Here is a 7,916-nt window from a genome sequence, read left to right as displayed (position 1 = left end):
CGCCGGCCGTGGGTGACCTGTGCTGTATCAAGCAGCAACCCGGAGAGACCCTACAGAAGTATATCCAGCGCTTCAACAACGTTCGCCTCAAGATTCCCAAGGTGTCGGACGAGGCCATCATCTCCGTGTTCATTGATGTCGTCCGCAATGTCAAGATGAAGGAGGAGCTCACCATCCACGAGGATCTTTGTGTCGGCGTTCTGGGAACGGGGGTCCCCAGACTTGCCTGCCTGCGGCCTGCAGCGTGGCTCAACCAGTGGCCCAGTACAACCCGTCTTCACCAACCAAACACTCAAGACCCTCGCGAGGTGCCGAGCCTCCCGGGGCAGATGACGCAAGGCCTCCTCCGAAGTGGCCTAGCGGGGCGGATGATGCGAGGTTCCCATGATGCAAGCCATGACGATCAAGACCAGGCGGGCGTCAGGCGGGCGCCAGCCTGCGCAGTGTCCTCGCTTCCTCTTTGGTGCAAAGGGGGAAAGCGCAGGCGCGGAGTACCGAGGCATCAAGCAAAGGTTTCCATATCGGTGCAACAAGACCAAGACCAGCAGGACGGCAGGACGGAGGTCACCGTGGAGCCCAAGACGGCGTCATCACCAGCACCTTTGGCAGGCAAAGACCACCTTTAGTCAGGATAGCTTGTACTAGCTGTCCCCTTTCAAAATGGCCGTTGTTGGATCCCTTCCCTCTCAATATTTGGGAAGAGGACCAGGGCCTCTATAAATAGAGCTAGCCACCATAGTAGGAGGGCATCTCATCCAAAGATAGATCGAACCCTACCCAAGCAAAACACCATGTTAGCCAAGAACACCTCTCCTTGCGAGGCTGTTCTACCCCTGTACTGTTCATCATCAACCCAAGAGGCAATCCACAACCACACACAGGAGTAGGGTATTACACCACAATGGTAGCCCGAACCAGTATAAATCTTGTGCCTCTTGTGTTGTTCATCGATCTAGCTTAGGGATCGCGGTGAGGCTGAGAGTGAGATCCGGTAGGAGGAGATCTTCGTGCGCACCCCAGTGTTCGAACCTTGAGGGTTTTGCCGGAACCCGATATCTGACATTTGGCGTGCCAAGTAGGGGTGCGCCGGAGCTCTTCCTTTCGTCGACCTGCTCTCCACCAACGCCGCGCTTCACCCTCATGGCGGGCATCCTCCGGCTCCGGCAGCCGGCGCCAGCACCGGGGCCAGGGGGCTCCGAGCCTTGGCCCCCGCCTTGCGGCAGGTGCAGTGGCCGCACAAGTTCAAGCCAGAGATGCCGCCGTGCTATGATGGCGCGGCGGACCCGCTGGCTTTCCTGCTGGCATACAAGGAGGCCGTCCTCAAGGCCGGAGGTGACGACAAGGTCATGGACAACTGGCTTCCCATGGCCCTCGCTGGCATCCTGCGTGCTTGGCTGCTCAACCTGCCGACATCTTCTGTGGCCTCCTGGGAGGAACTGTGCGGCCTCTTCCTCGCCCACTACGTGGCGCTAGAGCCCCCGGTCGTCGTAGCTCTCCTGGGCGGCTCATAGGCGCTACCCTCAGACCGCCACGCCAAGCCGTTCTTTCGCCAGATCGGGGCCGCCCTCACGCAGCAAGGAGCTCCCCAGGTTGGGTGGCACCCAAGGCTGACCTGACCATCAACTCGGATGATCACCCCGTCAACACCGCCTGCTCGGGCATGCTCCCGATGCTCTGCACACCCACCATCTGCCGGGTGGCCGTCACCAAAACTCTCATCGACGCGCTGGCCTCAATGTGCTCTTAGTGGAGGCCTTCAGCCTCCTCCATGTACCGCTGGAACAGCTCCGACCCAGCAATCCCTTCTCGGGCGTCGGAGGCGGTTCCTCCAGCTCCGTGGGGCAAACGCGCCTTCCTGTGACCTTCGGCACCCACGACAAATACCGCACCGAGGTCATCGACTTCGACATCGCCCACATCGGCATGCCGTACAACGCCATCCACGGATACCCTGCCTTGGCTCAGTTCTTGGCAGCGACCCATCCGGCCTACAACCTCATGAAGATGCCCCCGGAGTAGCAGCGTCCTCACCGTAGCTGGAGATACCAAGGAGGCTCTGCGGGTCCTCAAGCTCGCCCTCAAGACCGCCGCGGTAGCACAGCCTGCCGGCACGGACACCTCCAAGGCCAAGGGGGCTACACCGACCAAGAAGAAGCAGTTGTTCACTCAGGACAAGGAGGAGACCAAGCAGGTGCCAGTTGAGGAAGACGGGTCCTCGGGAGCCACCTTCACCATTGGTGCCAACCTCGACCTCGACCAAGAGGAGGTACTGGTGAAGTTTTTGCGCTCGAACAAGGAGGTGTTCGTGTGGGAACCCAAGCAGCTAGCGAGGGTCCCAAGGGAGGTGATTGAGCATCACCTGAATGTGTGCCCCAATGTACGCCCCGTGAAGCAGAAAGCGAGGTGGCAGTCCACTGAGAAGCAGGCCTTCGTCATCCAAGAGACCCGCAAGCTAGAGGCAGCAGGTGTTATTCACGAGGTTCGCTACCCCGAATGGCTGACAAACCCCGTTGTCGTGCCAAAAAAAGGAGGAAAGGAGCACATGTGCGTCGACTTCACCAACCTCAACAAGGCCCGCCCTGAAGATCCGTTCCCGCTCCCCCGCATCGATCAGATTATTGACTCCACAACCGAGTGTGACCTGCTGTGTTTCCTAGATGCGTTTTCAGGTTATCACCAAATCAAGATGGCGGTGGAAGACGTGGAGAAGACAACCTTCACGACCCCATGTGGAGTGTACTGCTACACTTGCATGCCATTCGGGTTGCACAACACGGGCGTGACCTTCCAGCGGCTGATGCACATTGCCTTGGGCCGGCAGCTTGGGAAAAACGCCGAGGCTTACGTCGACGACATTGTGGTGAAATCTCGGGAGGCAAGGACTTTGATCCAGGATTTGGAGGAGACCTTCGCGAGCCTCCGCCGGGTGGACCTGTGACTTAACCCGGAGAAGTGCGTGTTTGGCGTCCCTTCCGGTAAGCTACTGGGCTTCCTCGTGTCCCACAGGGGGATCGAGGCTAACCCAGAGAAGGTCAAGGCAATCGAATACATGAGTCCACCGCAAACCCTCAGAGAAGCAGAAGCTCGCAGGTCGCGTGACTGCGTTAGGACGCTTCATCTCGAAGCTGGGAGAGCGTTCCCTGCCGTTCTTCAAGCTGATGAAGAAGAAAGGCCCGTTTGAATGGACACAGGAGGCCGACCAAGCATTTCAAGACCTCAATAAATATCTAACCAGCCCTCTGGTGATGGTGGCACCGCGCCCTCTCGAGTCCCTGGTGCTCTACCTCACCGCCACTCCCTACTCCGCCAGCGCAGCCCTGGTGGTGATCCGGGAGGAACGCCAGGCTAAGGCCGCGTCACGCCCATCCACAGCCCTAGCCGTGGCGACACAATACCAAGAAGGCCTCGCGAGAGGACCACGACCTCGGCAGCCGGAGACCAGCCTCAAGAAGAAGACGCCTCCAGGGCTGAAGAGGCCGCGCCAAGCAACCGGGCGCTGGGGGCTCCATCGTCTCAGGAAGCGTCTCAACCTCCAGAGGACACAAGCCTCATCAGCACACCCACCCTCGTCGAGCATCCGATGTACTTCGTCAGCACGGTGTTGCGGGATGCAAGGGCACGATACCCCATGCCCCAGAAGCTCTTACTCGCGCTCTTGGTGGCCTTGTGTAAGTTGTGGCACTACTTTCAAGGTCACACCATCAAGGTCGTCTTGGCCTACCCATTGGAAAGGGTACTCAGGAGCCCCAACTCCGCTGGAAGGGTCGCCGAATGGAACATCGAGCTGTAGGCGTTCCAGTTGGAGTTCAGCACAACTAGGGTCGTCAAGGGAGACACGCTTGCTGATTTTGTGGCAAAATGGACAGAAGCGTCAGGGCTCAAGGCGGGCGAGGATTGGTCTCTCTCCCCAGGAAGTGAGGCACCAGATGGCTGGGTCATGTACTTCGATGGAGCATTCTCGCGGCAGGGTGCGGAGGCTGGTGCAGTGCTTATATCCCCCACTCAGGACAAGGTCTATTATGTCGTACAACTCTGTTTCCAGCAGGGCGAGAAGGTCTCCAACAACATAGCAGAATATGAGGGCCTCATAGCAGGCCTGAAAGCTGCAGCGGCACTAGGAGTGAAGCGCCTCATCATCAAGGGCGATTCACAACTCCTCATCAACTTCTCCAACAAGGTGTATGAGCCGAAGGACGAGCACATGGAGGCATATCTTGCGGAAGTACGCAAGATGGAGAAGTAGTTCTGGGGGTTGGAGTTGCAGCATGTGCCCCATGGCACCAACCAAGAGGCTGATGACATTGCCAAGAGGGCGTCGAGGCGACTGCCTCAGGAACCTGGAGTTTTTGAGGAGCGACTCTTCAAGCCGTCGGAGGTACCATCACTTTCAAGCATGGCGCAACCTCGGGAAGAGCTCCCTCAGCCACCTGCCACAGGAGCCCCGGCATGTGGCCCAACCTCGGGAGCGCGCCTACTCTTGGCGCTGGAGCCTCAGGAGGGGTGCTGGAGCATGGAATTCAAGGACTACCCGACGCAAGGGACGCTGCCAGATAAAGAGGAGGACGCGGAACGCGTGGCCCGGCAGGCCACGACCTACTGCATCCAAGATGGTGAGTTATACCAAAAGCGGCCAAATGACGTCTCCCTATGTTGTGTCTCCAGGGAATAGGGGAAGGAGCTGCTGGCCGACATACACGGTGGAGATTTTGGACACCACTCATCATCACAGACCCTCGTCGGCAAGGCGTTTCGCAGTGGGTTCTACTGGCCTACGACACTCAACGACGCGACCGAGCTGGTGAAGTCCTGTGAAGCCTGTCAATTCCATGCCAAGCAGATCCATCAGCCAGCTCAGGGCCTGCAGACCATCTCGCTCTCGTGGCCGTTCGCGGTCTGGGGGCTGTATCTTGGGCCCGTTCCCTCGAGCGCCTGGGGGCTACCGCTACCTCTACGTCGCCATCGACAAGTTCACCAAGTGGGCGGAGGTGGAAGCCGTCCGCACCATCCCAGCCGGTTCTGCGGTCAAGTTCATCAAGGGCCTCGTTAGCCGGTTTGGGGTCCCTAACCGCATCATCGCCGACAACGGTTCGCAGTTCACCAGCAATCTCTTCAAAACGTATTGTGCTAACCTTGGAACGCAGATATGCTACGCTTCGGTGGCGCACCCCCGGAGTAACGGTCGGGCCGAACGCCCCAACGCGGAGATCTTGAGGGGCCTCAAGAGCAGGACCTTCAAGATGAAGCTGGAGGCCTACGGCAGGGGCTGGTACGACGAGCTCCAGTCCGTGTTGTGGTCCGTCCACACTACCGCCACCAAGGCAACTGGCGAGACCCCATGCTTCCCCGTCTACGGAGCAGAAGCGGTTCTCCCTCACGAGGTCAGGCGTCACTCCGCGCGGGTCCTAGCGTTTGATGAGGCGCAGCAGGACGCCATGCGGGGGATGGACCTTGTGCAGGGGGAGGAACGCCACCGTGAAGCTACGCTACGGGCGGCAAGATACCAGCAGGCGCTGCGGCGGTATCATAGTCACAGCATCCTCCCCAGGACTCTCGAGGTAGGTGACCTCGTACTTAGGCGAGTGCTCTCCAGGGAAGGGTTGCATAAGCTTTCACCCATGTGGGAGGGACTGTTCAAGGTCGTCCACGTCTCCAGGCCAGGCGCTGCGCGCTTGGAGACTCAGGAGGGGGTACCCGTCCCGAACGCCTGGAACATCCAACACCTCCGGAAGTTTTACCCCTGAAGAAAGGTCCAGTGCCTGTGAAGAAGGCCCAGTGCCTGTGAATCTCGCCGCCCGAAGAAAGGACCGGTGCCTGTGAAGAAGGCCCGGTGCCTATGAAGCTCGCCACCCAAAGAAAGGTCCGGTGCCTGTGAAGAAGGCCCAGTGCCTGTGAAGCTCGCCGCCCGTGACACTCTCACATAATAATGAACGGGGCTGTACATGCCTCGGAGTCTCCGGAGTGCCGCCCTTGGGCCTCAGGGGCTCCCGCCCATGCCCAGTGGCAGCACTTAGCTCCGCGCTGGTGAGAAGACGTCGAAGAATAGACTAGGTGCCGGACGCGGCTTTTCATTTGCTTTCCGCAGTTGGCTCGCTCTTCCTTGTTTGAACCTTTGTTAAAGTTGCTTCTAGTGTTCTTTGCCGGTTCTGTCCGTCGTCTTCTGCCCTCGTTTCTGCTCTCAGCTTTTTGTCCGGCTCGTTCTCTCTCTTGCAAACCTCGCGAGGGGGATGCGCGGGTGCCCTTGTGAGCCCTTCCTCTCCTAATTTTCACGAGGCTCTCTCGTTCGAGTTCGCAGCGGGAGCACCTTTCCCAATCCATGCCCCTCGGGCATTGCGACACAAAGTGCCGGGCCATGGCCGGCAACCTTTGCGACCAAGGTTCAGAAATGATTCTCCCAACAGATTTTTTGCAGCTTTTAAGGTGCCTGGCGAGGCATGAAGCAAGCACGTCGCGAGGCGAAAACTGCTTCAAACATCCCCAGCTAAGTTGTTCCTACGCGCGGACGCATAACAACGACACCATAACATAGCATAGGAACAATAAATGCATCACGATAACTAGGGAACCATAGGCTGTTGCACGCCCCCACGGGGCCCCATACTTCTCTCTCTCGATGCAGGAAAAGGAGGAAAACAAAATAAAAGCGGCACGAGCCTTGCAATAGCTCGCGAGGAGGGATCCACGGCGTTCTCCTGAGCTCAGCCAGACTCCGCCTCGCGCTTCAGCGGAGCGCGGCGACAGGACGACCCGCCGCCGCCCTAGAGGCTGGCACGACGGCGTGGTGGTTGATCATAGCCAACGCTGGAGGAGCTGTCACCGGAGGAGGAGCCGCTGAAGCTTGATGAGCTGCGGTCGCCATCAGGAGCGGGTTCGCCTTCGCCCTCATCATGACCGTCACCAAGGTCGAGCACCTCGTCGCCATCGTTGTTTTCAGGCAGCACCCAATGCGGCGGCCATCTTATCCGAACACCCTCACGTAGTGTCGCGTCGCCGTCATACTTAAAGTGGAGGGTGCACCGCCTGCCCAGACCACGCGTACGGGCAAACGTCTGCTAGCCCCGGGTCAGGGCTACATTGCCGGCGACTGAGATCTCCACCGCGACCCAGGAGGCCCTACGGTAGCAGCCGTCCACCTACAACCAGAGCCCGCCGGGGCCAGCGGCCGGCAGTTCGCTGGCGAAGGAGCGAGGGAGCTGAAGCTAGTTGCCGGCCAGGTTATCCAACCACACAACAAACTCCGGTAGCACCTCTGTCGAGTGGAAGCGCGACCGGGGAGGCTGCGTGTCCATGACACGCCTTCCCCCACCAACCGGGCTACCTCAACATGGGCAGCCACCACCGCGTGAAGGGCCACCGCCGTGACCACGGGAAGCCACGTCAGGGGTCGCGGGATGCTTGCGAGGACGACCACGGCCGCACTTGGACGGAGGAGAGCCAGGCCCTTCCTGGCAAGCCTTCCCCTGCTCCACGGCCGAAAACCTCTTCATGGGTGCCATGGTGGGCGCTGCAAGTAGCAAGAGCGAGGAAGGAGAAACGGGCAAGCAGAGCAAGAAGAGATGGGCGACAAGGGCTATCGCTCCTCCTCATTTATAGCCCAAGGGAGGCCAACCGTCGACCTCCATGATCGCAGGTAATGATGACTCTTTTCGCATGCAGCAGGGACTCGTAAAATTGGGCAGTTGCCGAGGCAGCATAGGGAAGCGGAGACGCCCACGCCCAATCAGTCGCCACGCGTCAACCAAGGCCACAGGCTGTTGGGGCCCGCGGCGCTCCGCACTTGCCCTTTGGCTTCGCTGCTAAGCCAAGTCCGAGCACGTCTTGGACCCGGGGGCTACTGTCGGTGTTCTAGGAACGGGGGTCCCTAGGCTTGTGTGCCTGCGGCCTGCAGCGTGGCTCAACCAGTGGCCCAGTACGACCCG

The sequence above is a fragment of the Triticum aestivum genome, chromosome 3B (assembly GCF_018294505.1).
Source record: "Triticum aestivum cultivar Chinese Spring chromosome 3B, IWGSC CS RefSeq v2.1, whole genome shotgun sequence".
Lineage (NCBI taxonomy): Eukaryota > Viridiplantae > Streptophyta > Magnoliopsida > Poales > Poaceae > Triticum > Triticum aestivum.
Note: the sequence above shows the minus strand (reverse complement) of the source record.